The sequence below is a fragment of the Arachis hypogaea genome, chromosome 11, assembly GCF_003086295.3.
Source record: "Arachis hypogaea cultivar Tifrunner chromosome 11, arahy.Tifrunner.gnm2.J5K5, whole genome shotgun sequence".
Taxonomy (NCBI): domain Eukaryota; kingdom Viridiplantae; phylum Streptophyta; class Magnoliopsida; order Fabales; family Fabaceae; genus Arachis; species Arachis hypogaea.
The window spans coordinates 78092343-78113933 of NC_092046.1; positions in this window are offsets into that span (position 1 = coordinate 78092343).

A 21591-nucleotide genomic window follows, 5' to 3' on the forward strand; every position below is an offset into this window, starting at 1 on the left:
ATTTTTGAATTTTCAAATTATAAGATTAAATTTTTTTATTTAAATTAAAAAAATAAAATAAAGTCCAGCAATATCTAGTAAACAACAAATCAGTAAACTTATTATTTTTTTAATTTAAAAACTAAAAAATAATTTTTTATAATAGTAGAAAAATAAAAAATTCTAATAATATCCAAAAAAATAAAAAAAATTTAAATTTTAAATTTTTAAAATTAATTTATTTTTAATTTGTAAATAAGTGCAGCAAAAAAAAGTCAACTGTAGGGTATAGCATTATCCAATGAATAAAAAATAAAACAATATTTTCAAAAATATTAAAAATTTCAAAAAACTAAATTTTTTATTTTTGAATTTTTAAATTTTATGATTAAATTTTTTATTTAAACTAAAAATAAAATAAACTCCAATAATATCTAGTAAACAGCAGATCTATAAATTTATTATTTTTTTACTTTTAAACTAAAAATAATTTTTTTCTAGTAGTAAAAAAATAAAAATTCCAATAATATCCAAAAAAATTGAAAATTTAATATTTTAAATTATTTTATTCTTAATATTTGAACAAGTGCAGCAAAAAAAAGTCAACTGTCCGAGTGTAGTATTATCCGGTGAATAAACAAAAATAAAAAAATATTTTAAAAAATAACATATATTAAATAATTAAATTTTTATTTTTAAATTTTAAATTATAAGATTAAATTTTTTTATATAAATTAGAAAAATAAAATAATGTCCAGCAATATTTAGTAAACATCAAATCTGTAAATTTGTTTTTTTTATTTTAAACAAAAAAATAATTTTTTCTAGTAGTAGAAAAATAAAAAATTCTAACAATATCTAAAAAAATTAAAAAATTTAAAAGTTTTAAATTTTTAAAATTAATTTATTATTACTTTGTGAACAAGTGCAGCAAAAAAAAGTCAAGTATCTGGGTATAGCATTATCCAGTGAATAAAAAATTAAAAAATATTTTAGAAAAATTTAAAATTTTAAAAAACTAAATTTTTTATTTTTGAGATTTTAAATTATATGGTTAAATTTTTTATTTAAATAGAAAAATAAAATAATTCTAGCAATATCTAGTAAAAATAGATTTGTAAATTTATTATTTTTTTTATTTTTAAACTAAAAAATAATTTTTTTCCAATAGTAGAAAAATAAAATATCCAACAATATCCAAAAAATAAAAAAATAAAAAATGTTAAATTTTTAAAATTAATTTATTCTGAATTTTGAAAAGTGCAGCAAAAAAAGTCAATTTCCGGCTGCAGCATTATCCGGTGAATAAAAAAATAAAAAAATACTTTTAGAAAAATTAAAAATTTCAAAAAAATAAATTTTCTATTTTTGGATTTTTATATTATAAGATTAAATTTTTTTATTTCAATTAGAAAAATAAAATAAAGTCCAGTTATATCTAGTAAACAACAGATCTGTAAATTTGTTATTATTTTTTATCTTTTAAATCAAAAAATAATTTTTTTTATAAAAGTAGAATAATAAAAAATTCCAACAATATCTAAAAAATAAAAAATTGAAAATTTTTAAATTTTTAAAATTAATTTACTCGATAGTTTGGATATAGCATTATCCGGTGAATAAAAAATAAAAAAATATTTTTAAAAAATTAAAAATTTTAAAAACTAAATTTCTTATTTTTGAATTTTCAAATTATAAGATTAAATTTTTTTATTTAAATTAAAAAAATAAAATAAAGTCCAGCAATATCTAGTAAACAACAAATCAGTAAATTTATTATTTTTTTAATTTAAAAACTAAAAAATAATTTTTTATAATATAGAAAAATAAAAAATTCTAACAATATCCAAAAAAATAAAAAAATTTTAAATTTTAAATTTTTAAAATTAATTTATTTTTAATTTGTAAACAAGTGCAGCAAAAAAAAGTCAACTGTAGGGTGTAGCATTATCCAATGAATAAAAAAATAAAAAAATATTTTCAAAAAATTAAAAATTTCAAAAAACTAAATTTTTTATTTTTGAATTTTTAAATTTTATGATTAAATTTTTTATTTAAACTAAAAATAAAATAAACTCCATAATATCTAGTAAACAGAGATCTATAAATTTATTATTTTTTTAATTTTAAACTAAAAATAATTTTTTTCTAGTAGTAAAAAATAAAAATTCCAATAATATCCAAAAAAATTGAAAATTTAATATTTTAAATTATTTTATTCTTAATTTTTGAACAAGTGCAGCAAAAAAAAGTCAACTGTCCGAGTGTAGTATTATCCGGTGAATAAACAAAAATAAAAAAATATTTTAAAAAAATAACATATATTAAATAATTAAATTTTTATTTTTAAATTTTAAATTATAAGATTAAATTTTTTTATATAAATTAGAAAAATAAAATAATGTCCAGCAATATTTAGTAAACATCAAATCTGTAAATTTGTTTTTTTTATTTTAAACAAAAAAATAATTTTTTTCTAGTAGTAGAAAAATAAAAAATTCCAACAATATCTAAAAAAATTAAAAAATTTAAAAGTTTTAAATTTTTAAAATTAATTTATTATTACTTTGTGAACAAGTGCAGCAAAAAAAAGTCAAGTATCTGGGTATAGCATTATCCGTGAATAAAAAATTAAAAAATATCTTTAGAAAAATTTAAAATTTTAAAAAACTAAATTTTTTATTTTTGAGTTTTTAAATTATATGGTTAAATTTTTTATTTAAATTAGAAAAATAAAATAATGTCTAGCAATATCTAGTAAAAATAGATTTGTAAATTTATTATTTTTTTTATTTTTAAACTAAAAAAATAATTTTTTTCCAATAGTAGAAAAATAAAATATCCAACAATATCCAAAAAATAAAAAATAAAAAATGTTAAATTTTTAAAATTAATTTATTCTGAATTTGTGAAAAGTGCAGCAAAAAAAGTCAATTGTCCGGCTGCAGCATTATCCGGTGAATAAAAAAATAAAAAAATACTTTTAGAAAAATTAAAAATTTCAAAAAAATAAATTTTCTATTTTTGGATTTTTAAATTATAAGATTAAATTTTTTTATTTAAATTAGAAAAATAAAATAAAGTCCAGTTATATCTAGTAAACAACAGATCTGTAAATTTGTTATTATTTTTTATCTTTTAAATCAAAAAATAATTTTTTTATAAAAGTAGAATAATAAAAAATTCCAACAATATCTAAAAAATAAAAAATTGAAAATTTTTAAATTTTTAAAATTAATTTACTCGATAGTTTGGATATAGCATTATCCGGTGAATAAAAAATAAAAAAATATTTTTAAAAAATTAAAAATTTTAAAAAACTAAATTTCTTATTTTTGAATTTTCAAATTATAAGATTAAATTTTTTTATTTAAATTAAAAAAATAAAATAAAGTCCAGCAATATCTAGTAAACAACAAATCAGTAAATTTATTATTTTTTTAATTTAAAAACTAAAAAATAATTTTTTATAATAGTAGAAAAATAAAAAATTCTAACAATATCCAAAAAATAAAAAAATTTAAATTTTAAATTTTTAAAATTAATTTATTTTTAATTTGTAAACAAGTGCAGCAAAAAAAAGTCAACTGTAGGGTGTAGCATTATCCAATGAATAAAAAAATAAAAAAATATTTTCAAAAAATTAAAAATTTCAAAAAACTAAATTTTTTATTTTTGAATTTTTAAATTTTATGATTAAATTTTTTATTTAAACTAAAAATAAAATAAACTCCAGTAATATCTAGTAAAAGTAGATCTATAAATTTATTATTTTTTAATTTTTAAACTAAAAATAATTTTTTTCTAGTAGTAAAAAAATAAAAATTCCAATAATATCCAAAAAAATTGAAAATTTAATATTTATAAATTATTTTATTCTTAATTTTTGAACAAGTGCAGCAAAATAAAGTCAACTGTCCGAGTGTAGTATTATCCGGTGAATAAACAAAAATAAAAAAATATTTTTAAAAAATAACATATATTAAATAATTAAATTTTTTATTTTTAAATTTTAAATTATAAGATTAAATTTTTTTATATAAATTAGAAAAATAAAATAATGTCCAGCAATATTTAGTAAACATCAAATCTGTAAATTTGTTTTTTTTTATTTTAAACAAAAAAATAATTTTTTCTAGTAGTAGAAAAATAAAAAATTCCAACAATATCTAAAAAAATTAAAAAATTTAAAATTTTAAATTTTTAAAATTAATTTATTATTACTTTGTGAACAAGTGCAGCAAAAAAAGTCAAGTATCTGGGTATAGCATTATCCGGTGAATAAAAAATTAAAAAATATCTTTAGAAAAATTTAAAATTTTAAAAAACTAAATTTTTTATTTTTGAGTTTTTAAATTATATGGTTAAATTTTTTATTTAAATTAGAAAAATAAAATAATGTCTAGCAATATCTAGTAAAAAATAGATTTGTAAATTTATTATTTTTTTTATTTTTAAACTAAAAAAATAATTTTTTTCCAATAGTAGAAAAATAAAATATCCAACAATATCCAAAAAATAAAAAATAAAAAATGTTAAATTTTTAAAATTAATTTATTCTGAATTTGTGAAAAGTGCAGCAAAAAAAGTCAATTGTCCGGCTGCAGCATTATCCGGTGAATAAAAAAATAAAAAAATACTTTTAGAAAAATTAAAAATTTCAAAAAAATAAATTTTCTATTTTTGGATTTTTAAATTATAAGATTAAATTTTTTTATTTAAATTAGAAAAATAAAATAAAGTCCAGTTATATCTAGTAAACAACAGATCTGTAAATTTGTTATTATTTTTTATCTTTTAAATCAAAAAATAATTTTTTTATAAAAGTAGAATAATAAAAATTCCAACAATATCTAAAAAATAAAAAATTGAAAATTTTTAAATTTTTAAAATTAATTTACTCGACAGTTTGGATATAGCATTATCCGGTGAATAAAAAATAAAAAAATATTTTTAAAAATTAAAAATTTTAAAAAACTAAATTTCTTATTTTTGAATTTTCAAATTATAAGATTAAATTTTTTTATTTAAATTAAAAAAATAAAATAAAGTCCAGCAATATCTAGTAAACAACAAATCAGTAAATTTATTATTTTTTTAATTTAAAAACTAAAAAATAATTTTTTATAATAGTAGAAAAATAAAAAATTCTAACAATATCCAAAAAAATAAAAAAATTTAAATTTTAAATTTTTAAAATTAATTTATTTTTAATTTGTAAACAAGTGCAGCAAAAAAAAGTCAACTGTAGGGTGTAGCATTATCCAATGAATAAAAAAATAAAAAATATTTTCAAAAAATTAAAAATTTCAAAAAACTAAATTTTTTATTTTTGAATTTTTAAATTTTATGATTAAATTTTTTATTTAAACTAAAAATAAAATAAACTCCAGTAATATCTAGTAAACAGTAGATCTATAAATTTATTATTTTTTAATTTTTAAACTAAAAATAATTTTTTTCTAGTAGTAAAAAATAAAAATTCCAATAATATCCAAAGAAAATTGAAAATTTAATATTTATAAATTATTTTATTCTTAATTTTTGAACAAGTGCAGCAAAATAAAGTCAACTGTCCGAGTGTAGTATTATCCGGTGAATAAACAAAAATAAAAAAATATTTTTAAAAAAATAACATATATTAAATAATTAAATTTTTATTTTTAAATTTTAAATTATAAGATTAAATTTTTTTATATAAATTAGAAAAATAAAATAATGTCCAGCAATATTTAGTAAACATCAAATCTGTAAATTTGTTTTTTTTTATTTTAAACAAAAAAATAATTTTTTCTAGTAGTAGAAAAATAAAAAATTCCAACAATATCTAAAAAAATTAAAAAATTTAAAATTTTAAATTTTTAAAATTAATTTATTATTACTTTGTGAACAAGTGCAGCAAAAAAAAGTCAAGTATCTGGGTATAGCATTATCCGGTGAATAAAAAATTAAAAAATATCTTTAGAAAAATTTAAAATTTTAAAAAACTAAATTTTTTATTTTTGAGTTTTTAAATTATATGGTTAAATTTTTTATTTAAATTAGAAAAATAAAATAATGTCTAGCAATATCTAGTAAAAATAGATTTGTAAATTTATTATTTTTTTTATTTTTAAACTAAAAAAATAATTTTTTCCAATAGTAGAAAAATAAAATATCCAACAATATCCAAAAAATAAAAAAATAAAAAATGTTAAATTTTTAAAATTAATTTATTCTGAATTTGTGAAAAGTGCAGCAAAAAAAGTCAATTGTCCGGCTGCAGCATTATCCGGTGAATAAAAAAATAAAAAAATACTTTTAGAAAAATTAAAAATTTCAAAAAAATAAATTTTCTATTTTTGGATTTTTAAATTATAAGATTAAATTTTTTTATTTAAATTAGAAAAATAAAATAAAGTCCAGTTATATCTAGTAAACAACAGATCTGTAAATTTGTTATTATTTTTTATCTTTTAAATCAAAAAATAATTTTTTTATAAAAGTAGAATAATAAAAATTCCAACAATATCTAAAAAATAAAAAATTGAAAATTTTTAAATTTTTAAAATTAATTTACTCGACAGTTTGGATATAGCATTATCCGGTGAATAAAAAATAAAAAAATATTTTTAAAAATTAAAAATTTTAAAAAACTAAATTTCTTATTTTTGAATTTTCAAATTATAAGATTAAATTTTTTTATTTAAATTAAAAAATAAAATAAAGTCCAGCAATATCTAGTAAACAACAAATCAGTAAATTTATTATTTTTTTAATTTAAAAACTAAAAAATAATTTTTTATAATAGTAGAAAAATAAAAAATTCTAACAATATCCAAAAAATAAAAAAATTTTAAATTTTAAATTTTTAAAATTAATTTATTTTTAATTTGTAAACAAGTGCAGCAAAAAAAAGTCAACTGTAGGGTGTAGCATTATCCAATGAATAAAAAAATAAAAAATATTTTCAAAAAATTAAAAATTTCAAAAAACTAAATTTTTTATTTTTGAATTTTTAAATTTTATGATTAAATTTTTTATTTAAACTAAAAATAAAATAAACTCCAGTAATATCTAGTAAACAGTAGATCTATAAATTTATTATTTTTTAATTTTTAAACTAAAAATAATTTTTTTCTAGTAGTAAAAAATAAAAATTCCAATAATATCCAAAGAAAATTGAAAATTTAATATTTATAAATTATTTTATTCTTAATTTTTGAACAAGTGCAGCAAAATAAAGTCAACTGTCCGAGTGTAGTATTATCCGGTGAATAAACAAAAATAAAAAAATATTTTTAAAAAAATACATATATTAAATAATTAAATTTTTATTTTTAAATTTTAAATTATAAGATTAAATTTTTTTATATAAATTAGAAAAATAAAATAATGTCCAGCAATATTTAGTAAACATCAAATCTGTAAATTTGTTTTTTTTTATTTTAAACAAAAAAATAATTTTTTCTAGTAGTAGAAAAATAAAAAATTCCAACAATATCTAAAAAAATTAAAAAATTTAAAATTTTAAATTTTTAAAATTAATTTATTATTACTTTGTGAACAAGTGCAGCAAAAAAAAGTCAAGTATCTGGGTATAGCATTATCCGGTGAATAAAAAATTAAAAAATATCTTTAGAAAAATTTAAAATTTTAAAAAACTAAATTTTTTATTTTTGAGTTTTTAAATTATATGGTTAAATTTTTTATTTAAATTAGAAAAATAAAATAATGTCTAGCAATATCTAGTAAAAATAGATTTGTAAATTTATTATTTTTTTTATTTTTAAACTAAAAAAAATAATTTTTTCCAATAGTAGAAAAATAAAATATCCAACAATATCCAAAAAATAAAAAATTAAAAAATGTTAAATTTTTAAAATTAATTTATTCTGAATTTGTGAAAAGTGCAGCAAAAAAAGTCAATTGTCCGGCTGCAGCATTATCCGGTGAATAAAAAAATAAAAAAATACTTTTAGAAAAATTAAAAATTTCAAAAAAATAAATTTTCTATTTTTGGATTTTTAAATTATAAGATTAAATTTTTTTATTTAAATTAGAAAAATAAAATAAAGTCCAGTTATATCTAGTAAACAACAGATCTGTAAATTTGTTATTATTTTTTATCTTTTAAATCAAAAAATATTTTTTTATAAAAGTAGAATAATAAAAATTCCAACAATATCTAAAAAATAAAAAATTGAAAATTTTTAAATTTTTAAAATTAATTTACTCGACAGTTTGGATATAGCATTATCCGGTGAATAAAAAATAAAAAAATATTTTTAAAAAATTAAAAATTTTAAAAAACTAAATTTCTTATTTTTGAATTTTCAAATTATAAGATTAAATTTTTTTATTTAAATTAAAAAAATAAAATAAAGTCCAGCAATATCTAGTAAACAACAAATCAGTAAATTTATTATTTTTTTAATTTAAAAACTAAAAAATAATTTTTTTATAATAGTAGAAAAATAAAAAATTCTAACAATATCCAAAAAATAAAAAAATTTAAATTTTAAATTTTTAAAATTAATTTATTTTTAATTTGTAAACAAGTGCAGCAAAAAAAAGTCAACTGTAGGGTGTAGCATTATCCAATGAATAAAAAATAAAAAAATATTTTCAAAAAATTAAAAATTTCAAAAAACTAAATTTTTTATTTTTGAATTTTTAAATTTTATGATTAAATTTTTTATTTAAACTAAAAATAAAATAAACTCCAGTAATATCTAGTAAATAGTAGATCTATAAATTTATTATTTTTTAATTTTTAAACTAAAAATAATTTTTTTCTAGTAGTAAAAAAATAAAAATTCCAATAATATCCAAAAAAATTGAAAATTTAATATTTATAAATTATTTTATTCTTAATTTTTGAACAAGTGCAGCAAAATAAAGTCAACTGTCCGAGTGTAGTATTATCCGGTGAATAAACAAAAATAAAAAAATATTTTTAAAAAAATACATATATTAAATAATTAAATTTTTATTTTTAAATTTTAAATTATAAGATTAAATTTTTTTATATAAATTAGAAAAATAAAATAATGTCCAGCAATATTTAGTAAACATCAAATCTGTAAATTTGTTTTTTTTTATTTTAAACAAAAAAATAATTTTTTCTAGTAGTAGAAAAATAAAAAATTCCAACAATATCTAAAAAAATTAAAAAATTTAAAATTTTAAATTTTTAAAATTAATTTATTATTACTTTGTGAACAAGTGCAGCAAAAAAAAGTCAAGTATCTGGGTATAGCATTATCCGGTGAATAAAAAATTAAAAAATATCTTTAGAAAAATTTAAAATTTTAAAAAACTAAATTTTTTATTTTTGAGTTTTTAAATTATATGGTTAAATTTTTTATTTAAATTAGAAAAATAAAATAATGTCTAGCAATATCTAGTAAAAATAGATTTGTAAATTTATTATTTTTTTTATTTTTAAACTAAAAAAAATAATTTTTTCCAATAGTAGAAAAATAAAATATCCAACAATATCCAAAAAATAAAAAATAAAAAATGTTAAATTTTTAAAATTAATTTATTCTGAATTTGTGAAAAGTGCAGCAAAAAAAGTCAATTGTCCGGCTGCAGCATTATCCGGTGAATAAAAAAATAAAAAATACTTTTAGAAAAATTAAAAATTTCAAAAAAATAAATTTTCTATTTTTGGATTTTTAAATTATAAGATTAAATTTTTTTATTTAAATTAGAAAAATAAAATAAAGTCCAGTTATATCTAGTAAACAACAGATCTGTAAATTTGTTATTATTTTTTATCTTTTAAATCAAAAAATAATTTTTTTATAAAAGTAGAATAATAAAAAATTCCAACAATATCTAAAAAATAAAAAATTGAAAATTTTTAAATTTTTAAAATTAATTTACTCGACAGTTTGGATATAGCATTATCCGGTGAATAAAAAATAAAAAAATATTTTTAAAAAATTAAAAATTTTAAAAAACTAAATTTCTTATTTTTGAATTTTCAAATTATAAGATTAAATTTTTTTATTTAAATTAAAAAAATAAAATAAAGTCCAGCAATATCTAGTAAACAACAAATCAGTAAATTTATTATTTTTTTAATTTAAAAACTAAAAAATAATTTTTTATAATAGTAGAAAAATAAAAAATTCTAACAATATCCAAAAAAATAAAAAAATTTTAAATTTTAAATTTTTAAAATTAATTTATTTTTAATTTGTAAACAAGTGCAGCAAAAAAAAGTCAACTGTAGGGTGTAGCATTATCCAATGAATAAAAAAATAAAAAAATATTTTCAAAAAATTAAAAATTTCAAAAAACTAAATTTTTTATTTTTGAATTTTTAAATTTTATGATTAAATTTTTTATTTAAACTAAAAATAAAATAAACTCCAGTAATATCTAGTAAACAGTAGATCTATAAATTTATTATTTTTTAATTTTAAACTAAAAATAATTTTTTTCTAGTAGTAAAAAAATAAAAATTCCAATAATATCCAAAAAAATTGAAAATTTAATATTTATAAATTATTTTATTCTTAATTTTTGAACAAGTGCAGCAAAAAAAGTCAACTGTCCGAGTGTAGTATTATCCGGTGAATAAACAAAAATAAAAAAATATTTTTAAAAAATAACATATATTAAATAATTAAATTTTTATTTTTAAATTTTAAATTATAAGATTAAATTTTTTTATATAAATTAGAAAAATAAAATAATGTCCAGCAATATTTAGTAAACATCAAATCTGTAAATTGTTTTTTTTTATTTTAAACAAAAAAATAATTTTTTCTAGTAGTAGAAAAATAAAAAATTCCAACAATATCTAAAAAAATTAAAAAATTTAAAATTTTAAATTTTTAAAATTAATTTATTATTACTTTGTGAACAAGTGCAGCAAAAAAAAGTCAAGTATCTGGGTATAGCATTATCCGGTGAATAAAAAATTAAAAAATATCTTTAGAAAAATTTAAAATTTTAAAAAACTAAATTTTTTATTTTTGAGTTTTTAAATTATATGGTTAAATTTTTTATTTAAATTAGAAAAATAAAATAATGTCTAGCAATATCTAGTAAAAATAGATTTGTAAATTTATTATTTTTTTTATTTTTAAACTAAAAAAATAATTTTTTTCCAATAGTAGAAAAATAAAATATCCAACAATATCCAAAAAATAAAAAAATAAAAAATGTTAAATTTTTAAAATTAATTTATTCTGAATTTGTGAAAAGTGCAGCAAAAAAAGTCAATTGTCCGGCTGCAGCATTATCCGGTGAATAAAAAAATAAAAAAATACTTTTAGAAAAATTAAAAATTTCAAAAAAATAAATTTTCTATTTTTGGATTTTTAAATTATAAGATTAAATTTTTTTATTTAAATTAGAAAAATAAAATAAAGTCCAGTTATATCTAGTAAACAACAGATCTGTAAATTTGTTATTATTTTTATCTTTTAAATCAAAAAAATAATTTTTTTATAAAAGTAGAATAATAAAAAATTCCAACAATATCTAAAAAATAAAAAATTGAAAATTTTTAAATTTTAAAATTAATTTACTCGATAGTTTGGATATAGCATTATCCGGTGAATAAAAATAAAAAAATATTTTTAAAAAATAAAAATTTTAAAAAAATAAATTTCTTATTTTTGAATTTTCAAATTATAAGATTAAATTTTTTTATTTAAATTAAAAAATAAAATAAAGTCCAGCAATATCTAGTAAACAACAAATCAATAAATTTATTATTTTTTTAATTTAAAAACTAAAAAATAATTTTTTATAATAGTAGAAAAATAAAAAATTCTAACAATATCCAAAAAAATAAAAAAATTTTAAATTTAAATTTTTAAAATTAATTTATTTTTAATTTGTAAACAAGTGCAGCAAAAAAAAATCAACTGTAGGGTGTAGCATTATCCAATGAATAAAAAAATAAAAAAATATTTTAAAAAATTAAAAATTTCAAAAAACTAAATTTTTTATTTTTGAATTTTTAAATTTTATGATTAAATTTTTTATTTAAACTAAAAAATAAAATAAACTCCAATAATATCTAGTAAACAGCAGATCTATAAATTTATTATTTTTTTACTTTTAAACTAAAAATAATTTTTTTCTAGTAGTAAAAAAATAAAAATTCCAATAATATCCAAAAAAATTGAAAATTTAATATTTTTAAATTATTTTATTCTTAATTTTTGAACAAGTGCAGCAAAAAAAAGTCAACTGTCCGAGTGTAGTATTATCCGGTGAATAAACAAAAATAAAAAAATATTTTAAAAAAATAACATATATTAAATAATTAAATTTTTATTTTTAAATTTTAAATTATAAGATTAAATTTTTTTATATAAATTAGAAAAATAAAATAATGTCCAGCAATATTTAGTAACATCAAATTGTAAATGGTTTTTTTTTATTTTAAACAAAAAAATAATTTTTTTCTAGTAGTAGAAAAATAAAAAATTCCAACAATATCTAAAAAAATTAAAAAATTTAAAAGTTTTAAATTTTTAAAATTAATTTATTATTACTTTGTGAACAAGTGCAGCAAAAAAAAGCCAAGTATCTGGGTATAGCATTATCCGGTGAATAAAAAATTAAAAAATATCTTTAGAAAAATTTAAAATTTTAAAAAACTAAATTTTTTATTTTTGAGTTTTTAAATTTTATGGTTAAATTTTTTATTTAAATTAGAAAAATAAAATAATGTCTAGCAATATCTAGTAAAAAATAGATTTGTAAATTTATTATTTTTTTATTTTTAAACTAAAAAAAATAATTTTTTTCCAATAGTAGAAAAATAAAATATCCAACAATATCCAAAAAATAAAAAAATAAAAAATGTTAAATTTTTAAAATTAATTTATTCTGAATTTGTGAAAAGTGCAGCAAAAAAAGTCAATTGTCCGGCTGCAGTATTATCCGGTGAATAAAAAAATAAAAAAAATACTTTTAGAAAAATTAAAAATTTCAAAAAAATAAATTTTCTATTTTTGGATTTTTAAATTATAAGATTAATTTTTTTATTTAAATTAGAAAAATAAAATAAAGTCCAGTTATATCTAGTAAACAACAGATCTGTAAATTTGTTATTATTTTTTATCTTTTAAATCAAAAAAATAATTTTTTTTGTAAAAGTAGAATAATAAAAAATTCCAACAATATCTAAAAAATAAAAAATTGAAAATTTTTAAATTTTTAAAATTAATTTACTCGATAGTTTGGATATAGCGTTATCCGGTGAATAAAAAATAAAAAAATATTTTTAAAAAATAAAAAATTTTAAAAAAATAAATTTCTTATTTTTGAATTTTCAAATTATAAGATTAAATTTTTTTATTTAAATTAAAAAAATAAAATAAAGTCCAGCAATATCTAGTAAACAACAAATCAATAAATTTATTATTTTTTTAATTTAAAAACTAAAAAATAAATTTTTTATAATAGTAGAAAAATAAAAAATTCTAACAATATCCAAAAAAATAAAAAAATTTTAAATTTTAAATTTTTAAAATTAATTTATTTTTAATTTGTAAACAAGTGCAGCAAAAAAAAATCAACTGTAGGGTGTAGCATTATCCAATGAATAAAAAAATAAAAAAATATTTTAAAAAAATAAAAAATTTCAAAAAACTAAATTTTTTATTTTTGAATTTTTAAATTTTATGATTAAATTTTTTATTTAAACTAAAAAATAAAATAAACTCCAATAATATCTAGTAAACAGCAGATCTATAAATTTATTATTTTTTACTTTTAAACTAAAAATAATTTTTTTCTAGTAGTAAAAAAATAAAAATTCCAATAATATCCAAAAAAATTGAAAATTTAATATTTTTAAATTATTTTATTCTTAATTTTTGAACAAGTGCAGCAAAAAAAAAAGTCAACTGTCCGAGTGTAGTATTATCCGGTGAATAAACAAAAATAAAAAAAATATTTTTAAAAAAAATAACATATATTAAATAATTAAATTTTTTATTTTTAAATTTTAAATTATAAGATTAAATTTTTTTATATAAATTAGAAAAATAAAATAATGTCCAGCAATATTTAGTAACATCAAATCTGTAAATGTGTTTTTTTTATTTTAAACAAAAAAATAATTTTTTTCTAGTAGTAGAAAAATAAAAAATTCCAACAATATCTAAAAAAATTAAAAAATTTAAAAGTTTTAAATTTTTAAAATTAATTTATTATTACTTTGTGAACAAGTGCAGCAAAAAAAAGTCAAGTATCTGGGTATAGCATTATCCGGTGAATAAAAAATTAAAAAATATCTTTAGAAAAATTTAAAATTTTAAAAAACTAAATTTTTTATTTTTGAGTTTTTAAATTTTATGGTTAAATTTTTTATTTAAATTAGAAAAATAAAATAATGTCTAGCAATATCTAGTAAAAAATAGATTTGTAAATTTATTATTTTTTTATTTTTAAACTAAAAAAAATAATTTTTTTCCAATAGTAGAAAAATGATCTTCAAATGATCTTCAAGCCTTGAGTTGGGCCTTTGCTCTTGGTGGAATTGGGTTGAAAGAGGCCTTGGTTGATTGCTCTTGAAGTTTGGAGAAGAACCAAAACGAACCAATTGAACCGGGTTTGAGTTTTGCAAAAGTTGGACCAAAAGTTTGAGCAAAAGTTAGGGGTCTAACTTTTGCTTCAACTTTTCATATCAGCTAACACCACTTTGCTGATACCAACGTTGGTGCCAAAGTTAGGGGTCTAACTTTGGCCCTAACGTTGGCCTTACTTTGTGTACTTGTGGCGCCAACGTTAGCCACCAAGTTAGGGGGCTAACGTTGGCGCAAACTTTTGCTCCTCCTTGTGATTTTCATGTGCCAACGTTAGCCACCAAGTTAGGGGGCTAACGTTGGCGCAAACTTTTGGTGCCCAGGGAGGTTTTCTTCATGCCAACGTTAGCCTCAAAGTTAGGGGGCTAACGTTGGCGCAAACTTTTGGTGCCCAGGGGTGAATTTCATGTGCCAACGTTAGCCTCAAAGTTAGGGGGCTAACGTTGGCGCAAACTTTTGGTACCCAGGGAGTGATTTTCAAGTTCCAACGTTAGCCTCCAAGTTAGGGGGCTAACGTTGGGGCTAACTTTTCAACCAAAAGTTTGTGCAAAAGTTTGATGCTAACTTTAGGTCCAGCTTTTTGCTTCCTGGTTCAATTTCACTTATTCCATTGTCCTCTCTTCACTCCTAGCCATTCCTTCTTGCTTCAACCTTTCTCCAAGCTTTCTTCACCTATCATTAATCAACCAAACACATCAAAGCTATGCTTAAAATCATGAGATATTCATTCTATCATAATATGCAACAATTATAGCATAAAACCTCATGAAATGGCATGAATTCATACATGGTTGATTCAATTAAGGGAAACATGAAAATCTACTCAATTAGCTTGCTTATGGTTCAAGAAAGTGCATAATTCTAATGAAAACAAAAGAAAAAGACTAGTTAAAATAGGCTAGGATGACTTGTCATCACAACACCAAACTTAAAGCTTGCTTGTCCCCAAGCAAGAAAAGATTTATTAAGAAGAAAGAATGAGATGGAAGAGGATGTTCATGCTAGCAGAGTATTATTGATAGTTCATGGGATTTTGTGTGGATGTGCAAATACTCACTTCTTATTGACTCCTAGGCCTAGAAAGTCTCCTTCAAGCTTCAAGTGACATACTGCTATGACCTCTCATTATTCCTTTATCCTTGGCTATTACTTTGTTCATAAGCTTTATTTGAGTGTCATGTGTAGCAAGTTCATTTTCTTTTCTTTATACTTGACACATTATTCACCATAGACACTTGGCTCACATTCCTTCTTAGAACATTGATGCCCAACACCTCTTTGGGCTACTAAGTGCCTTGTAGTTAGGTTGCTCTTGATAGTGGACTTTCAGCTGATGATCCCGGGTTAGTTAATCCAAGTCATCAAGTGTTGATGCACTCCAAAGAGCTTAATAATCCAAGCAGATCCTGATGAGTATTTTGGAGGAAAAATAAATTTCTCCCAAAACACACAAATCTAACCGGCAAGTGCACCGGGTCGCATCAAGTAATAATAACTCACGGGAGTGAGGTCGATCCCACAGGGATTGATGGATCAAGCAATTTTAGTGGGTGATTGGTTTAGTCAAGCTGACATTTAGTGAATTGTGTGAAGTTGAGCAACAGAATGTAAAAATTGCAGGGAAATTAAAGTTGCAGAATGTAAATGGGCAGAAGCTTAAAGAGCAAGAAATATAAATTGCAGAAACTTAAATTGCAAGAAAAGTAAATTGCATGAAAAGTAAAGGGGCTGGGGTGTTGGAAATTTAAAAAGAGCAATAGATCACGCAACTGGAAATTTAAATTGCAGGAAGAATAAAGGAAATTGGATGCTGGGAATCAAAACAGAATTAAAATTTTGAAGTGCAGTGAATTAAAAGCAGCAAGAAAAACAAAGAGAAATCTCAGAGGGAGAATGAAACAGAACACCTTCAATTCTCCACCCAAGATTCAAAAACAACGAAAAGAAAATTAAAGAGAGAGCTCTCAAATTCTAGTGCTCCCTAGTGGAGCCAGCCTCCTCACAAATATGAAAATGATGCCTTATATAGGCTTTACAAAATGGAAATGAAAATGAAATTAAAAACAAATTACAATTAAATGAAATTCCTATTTTATCTATTTCTTGTGCCTTTGAGTGATGATCATTTGGGCCCTTGCTCTTGATGGAATTGGGTTGATAAAGGCCTTGGTTGATTGCTCTTGGAGTTTGAAGAGGAACCGAATTGAACCGGGTTGAGTTTGCAAAAGTTGGACCAAAAGTTGGAGCTAAAGTTAGGGGTCTAACTTTGGCTCCAAATTTTCATAGCAGCCCACAAAACTTGCTGGTATGAACGTTGGTGCCAACGTTAGGGGTCTAACTTTGACCCTAACGTTGGCCTCCCTTATGCACATTTATGGCGCCAACTTTGTCCTCTTGTCATGTTGCCAATTTTATGCTCAATATAAACTATCATATATGGTTGGAAAGCTCTGAATGTCAGCTTTCTAACCCACTTGGAATCATTTCAATTGGACATCTACAACTCAAGTTATGATCATTTGAAGAGGGCATGGTCGCTGGCTTTGGTGTGCAGCGTTTGAGGTAACGTTTGCCTCAAACGTTGGCAAAAACGCCAGTTCTGGAGGCTCAAACGTATTGTCTACCCCATACTATTATACATTGTTGGAAAGCCCTGGATGTCTACTTTCCAATGCCATTGGGAGCACATTATTTGGAGCTCTACAGCTCGAGTTATACTCCGTTGAAGGTGCAGAGGTCAGTTGGCCTCACTGCAGGTTGCCACCATGTTCGTTTATGCACATTGCGGGGCAGTTTTCTCCCTCAATTTTAGTGTCCACCATGCAGTGCCATATATGCTTGGAAAGCTCTTGATTCCTACTTTCCAATACTTCTTGAATCACCTCATTTGGAGCTCTGTAGCTCAAGTTATTCTTGTTGGAAGTATACCCCTTGTATGCCTTGTGGTGAGTGGCGCCAACGTTAGCCTCAAAGTTAGGGGGCTAACGTTGGCGCAAACTTTTGCCCCTCTCCCTTGTATTTTCATGTGCCAACGTTAGCCTCCAAGTTAGGGGTCTAACGTTGGCGCAAACGTTGGGTGGCCAGGGAGGAGTTTCTCATGCCAACGTTAGCCTCCAAGTTAGGGGGCTAACGTTGGCGCAAACGTGGGGTGCCCAGGGAGTAATCTTCATGCCTAACGTTAGCCCTCACGTTAGGGGTCTAACTTTGAGGCTAACTTTAGGTCCAACTTTTTGCTTCATGGTTCAATTTCACTTATTCCATTGTCCTCTCTTTACTCCTAGCCCTTCCTTCTTGCTTCACCCTTTCTCCAAGCTTTCTTCACCTATAATTAATCAACCAAACTCATCAAAGCTATGCTCAAAATCATGAGGTATTCATTCTTTCATAATATGCATCAAATATAGCATAAAACCTCATGAAATGGCATGAATTCATACATGGTTGATTCAATTAAGGGAAACATGAAAATCTACCCACTTGGCTTGCTTATGGCTCAAGAAAGTGCATAAAACCTATTGAAAACAAAGGAAAAAAGCATAGAAAAACATGACATGATGACATGTCATCACATCCTAATACAAAGACACCACAGGCATATATTCTAAGGTTCAAGCTATTGGTGTCCAGCTTTGTTTCTTTTTGTTTTTCTTTTGTTATGCTACTTTTTGGCTATTTCTTTTCTTTCTTTCTTTTTGTTTTTCTTTTCAACCAAGGACTTTTATTTGATTGAGATTCATAGACAGTAGCTACTTTCTACTTAAGAGGAGACATCCTAGTGTTCTTATTCATTAAAGGTGAGCTATTATACAATCACACACATACCACCACTTACTTTTATTTTACTTCTATCTAATAGAGAACTATCTCACTTCACATTCAAACATTTATTTTATTGAATTGAAAATGCAGGGGACAAAGCATGCTTTTTGTTAAGTGAAAGTAAACACACAAGCACATACTTAAGCTAGCATACTTATTTCAACTAGAACACTCAAGATGCAAAATGACTGAACTAACAGTTACTGTTGCAATGGTAACACTCAAACTTCCAAATTAGAACAGTTCAATGCTGATAGAATTAAGTGACAATACAACCTCTTGGTGGCTTCTTCTTCTTACTCTCAGCTGATGGTATGTAACCCTTCCAAGAGAGTGATTGAATTCCTATAAAGTTCATGGAAGTTGCTTGTTTCTCAATCCTCTTCACTTCTCTCTTCTGTCTCTTCTTGTGGAACTTCTCTGTTGTGTTCTTCTTGATTAATGGCTTCCTTCTCCCTAGTCTTTTCACTTCCCACTATGATTGCTTTGCACTCCTTCCACTTTGTAGCTTTCCTTTGTCCTTTGGATTGGAGATTGTATCACTTGGAGAACATTGGTTGGCCGTTCAGCTTGTTGGCCAATTGTCCCACTTGTCGTTCAAGGCTCTTCATGGTAGCTTCATTTCTCTCTTGCATTTTGACCAAGCTTTGAGTGGACTGAGCAATTGCTTGTATGGCTGCCTCAAGACTTGAAATTCTACTTTCATGATGGTCTATTGGTGGTATGATGGGGGTGGAATGTGGTTGCTGGAAGTTATTTGTAGGGTAGTGTGGTAGTTTTGGGGGTTAGATGTTGGTGCGAAAATGCTATTTTGATGAGTTTGTGGATTGTGGTGGGGTGGTTGATATGTATTCTGTGGTTTCTTGTATTGATTATTATTAGCATTTTGCTGGTCGTGGTTTGAGTAAGTTGTGTTTCTTGAGTTGTTTTGGTTTGAGTTTTTCTGCTACGGTTGCTGGCTGTGGGTGTGGTTATTGAAGACAAGTCATCCTAGCCTATTTTAGCTAGTCTTTTTCTCTTGTTTTCATTAGAATTATGCACTTTCTTGAGCTACAAGCAAGCTAATTGAGTAGATTTTCATGTTTCCCTTGATTGAACCAACCATATATGAATTCATGCCATTTCATAAGGTTTTATGCTATATTTGTTGCATATTATGAAAGAATGAATATCTCATGATTTTGAGCATAGCTTTGATGAGTTTGGTTGATTAATGATAGGTGAAGAAAGCTTGGAGAAAGGTTGAAGCAAGAAGGAATGGCTAGGAGTGAAGAGAAGACAATGGAATAAGTGAAATTGAACCAGGAAGCAAAAAGCTGGACCTAAAGTTAGCATCAAACTTTTGCACAAACTTTTGGTTGAAAAGTTAGCCCCAACGTTAGCCCCCTAACTTGGAGGCTAACATTGGAACTTGAAAATTCTCCCCTGGGCTCCAAAAGTTTGCGCCAACGTTAGCCCTCTAACTTTGAGGCTAACGTTGGCACATGAATTTCTCCCCTGGGCACCAAAAGTTTGCGCCAACGTTAGCCCCCTAACTTTGAGGCTAACGTTGGCACATGAATTTCTCCCCTGGGCACCAAAAGTTTGCGCCAACGTTAGACCCCTAACTTGGAGGCTAACGTTGGCACATGAATTACAAGGGAGAGGAGCAAAAGTTTGCGCCAACGTTAGACCCCTAACTTGGAGGCTAACGTTGGCGCCACTAGCACACAAGGCAAGGCCAACGTTAGGGTCAAAGTTAGACCCCTAACGTTGGCACCAACGTTCATACCAGCAAATTGTGCTAGCTGATATGAAAAGTTGGAGCCAAAGTTAGACCCCTAACTTTAGCTCCAACTTTTGGTCCAACTTTTGCTAACCTCAAAACCGGTTCAATTGATTCACTTTGGTTCTTCTCCAAACTTCAAGAGCAATCAACCAAGGCCTCTTTCAACCCAATTCCACCAAGAGCAAAGGCCCAACTCAAGGCTTGAAGATCATTTGAAGAAAGTGTATAAATAGGATAAAATTCAAGTTCTTCGGGGAGCTTTCCTTTTGGAATTTTCATAATAGTTTTCGGAGAGCTTTTGTTATTGAGTGAACTTTAATTTCTTTGTCTTGGGGAAGGAGAATTCACTTCTCTTCCTCTTAGTTTTATTGCTTTCAATTTCAATTACACTTGTCTTAGATCTTGGATTGGAGAATTGAAGAAATTCTGTTTCAATCTCAATCTTGGATCCCTCTGCTTTACTCACTGCATAATTGAATTTAATTTTCTGTTAATTGCTCTTCATCTCTTTTCTTTGCAATTTACATTTTCTTTGCAATTGTTCTTGTTGGATCTAGGAAGGCATTGAGATCTAGACTTAGTTTTCTAGTCTCTGGGTCCTGAGATCTGAATTTCCCATTTCATTTCTCTGTTTACTGCTTTCTATGTTCATTTACTTTACTGCTTCAAGATCCGTTTCAATCCCAATTCCCTTTTACTCTTCTGTTTGATGCAATTTAACTTTTCCTTGTTTAATTACTGCAAATCCACATCCCAATCCCCTTTACATTCCGAGTCATTTACATTTCTTGCACTTTAAGATTCCGCAATTTACATTTCTTGCACTCTAAGTTTCTGCCATTTAATTTCTTGTCCTTTACGTTTCAGCAATTTATTTCTTATTCTCTTTACTTCAATGCAATTTAATTCTGCAAGTCACAAAACCATCAACCAAATCTTGATTCGCTTGACTAAATCAACCACTAAGCTAAAATTGCTCAATCCTTCAATCCCTGTGGGATCGACCTCACTCCCGTGAGTTTTTATTACTTGATACGACCCGGTACACTTGCCGGTTAGATTTGTGTGTTTTGGGAGAAATTTATTTTTCCTCCAAAATATCTCATCAAGTTTTTGGCGCCGTTGCTGGGGATTGATTAGATTGACAATGATTAAGTGAGGTGGTGATCTAGATCAAGCATTTTTTTTCTTTAATTTTTGACTAACCCACTAACTGTTTGAAGTTTTGCCTGAGCTAATAGAAACCTCATTCTAGCAATAGAGTGAAATTTCCTTAGCTCATCTTGCTGAATATGATTTTCATAGCTTGAAAAACAAACGAGAGGAGTGGTTTTCGTTCATTATTCTCTCAAGTTTGCCAACTGTTTGATACTTTGTGTCAAATGATCCTTCAATCATATCCTGGTCTGAATATGCTCTATCTTCACTTGAATTGGTTGTGACTGTGCAGATCATGGAAGGGAACTCAACAAATTC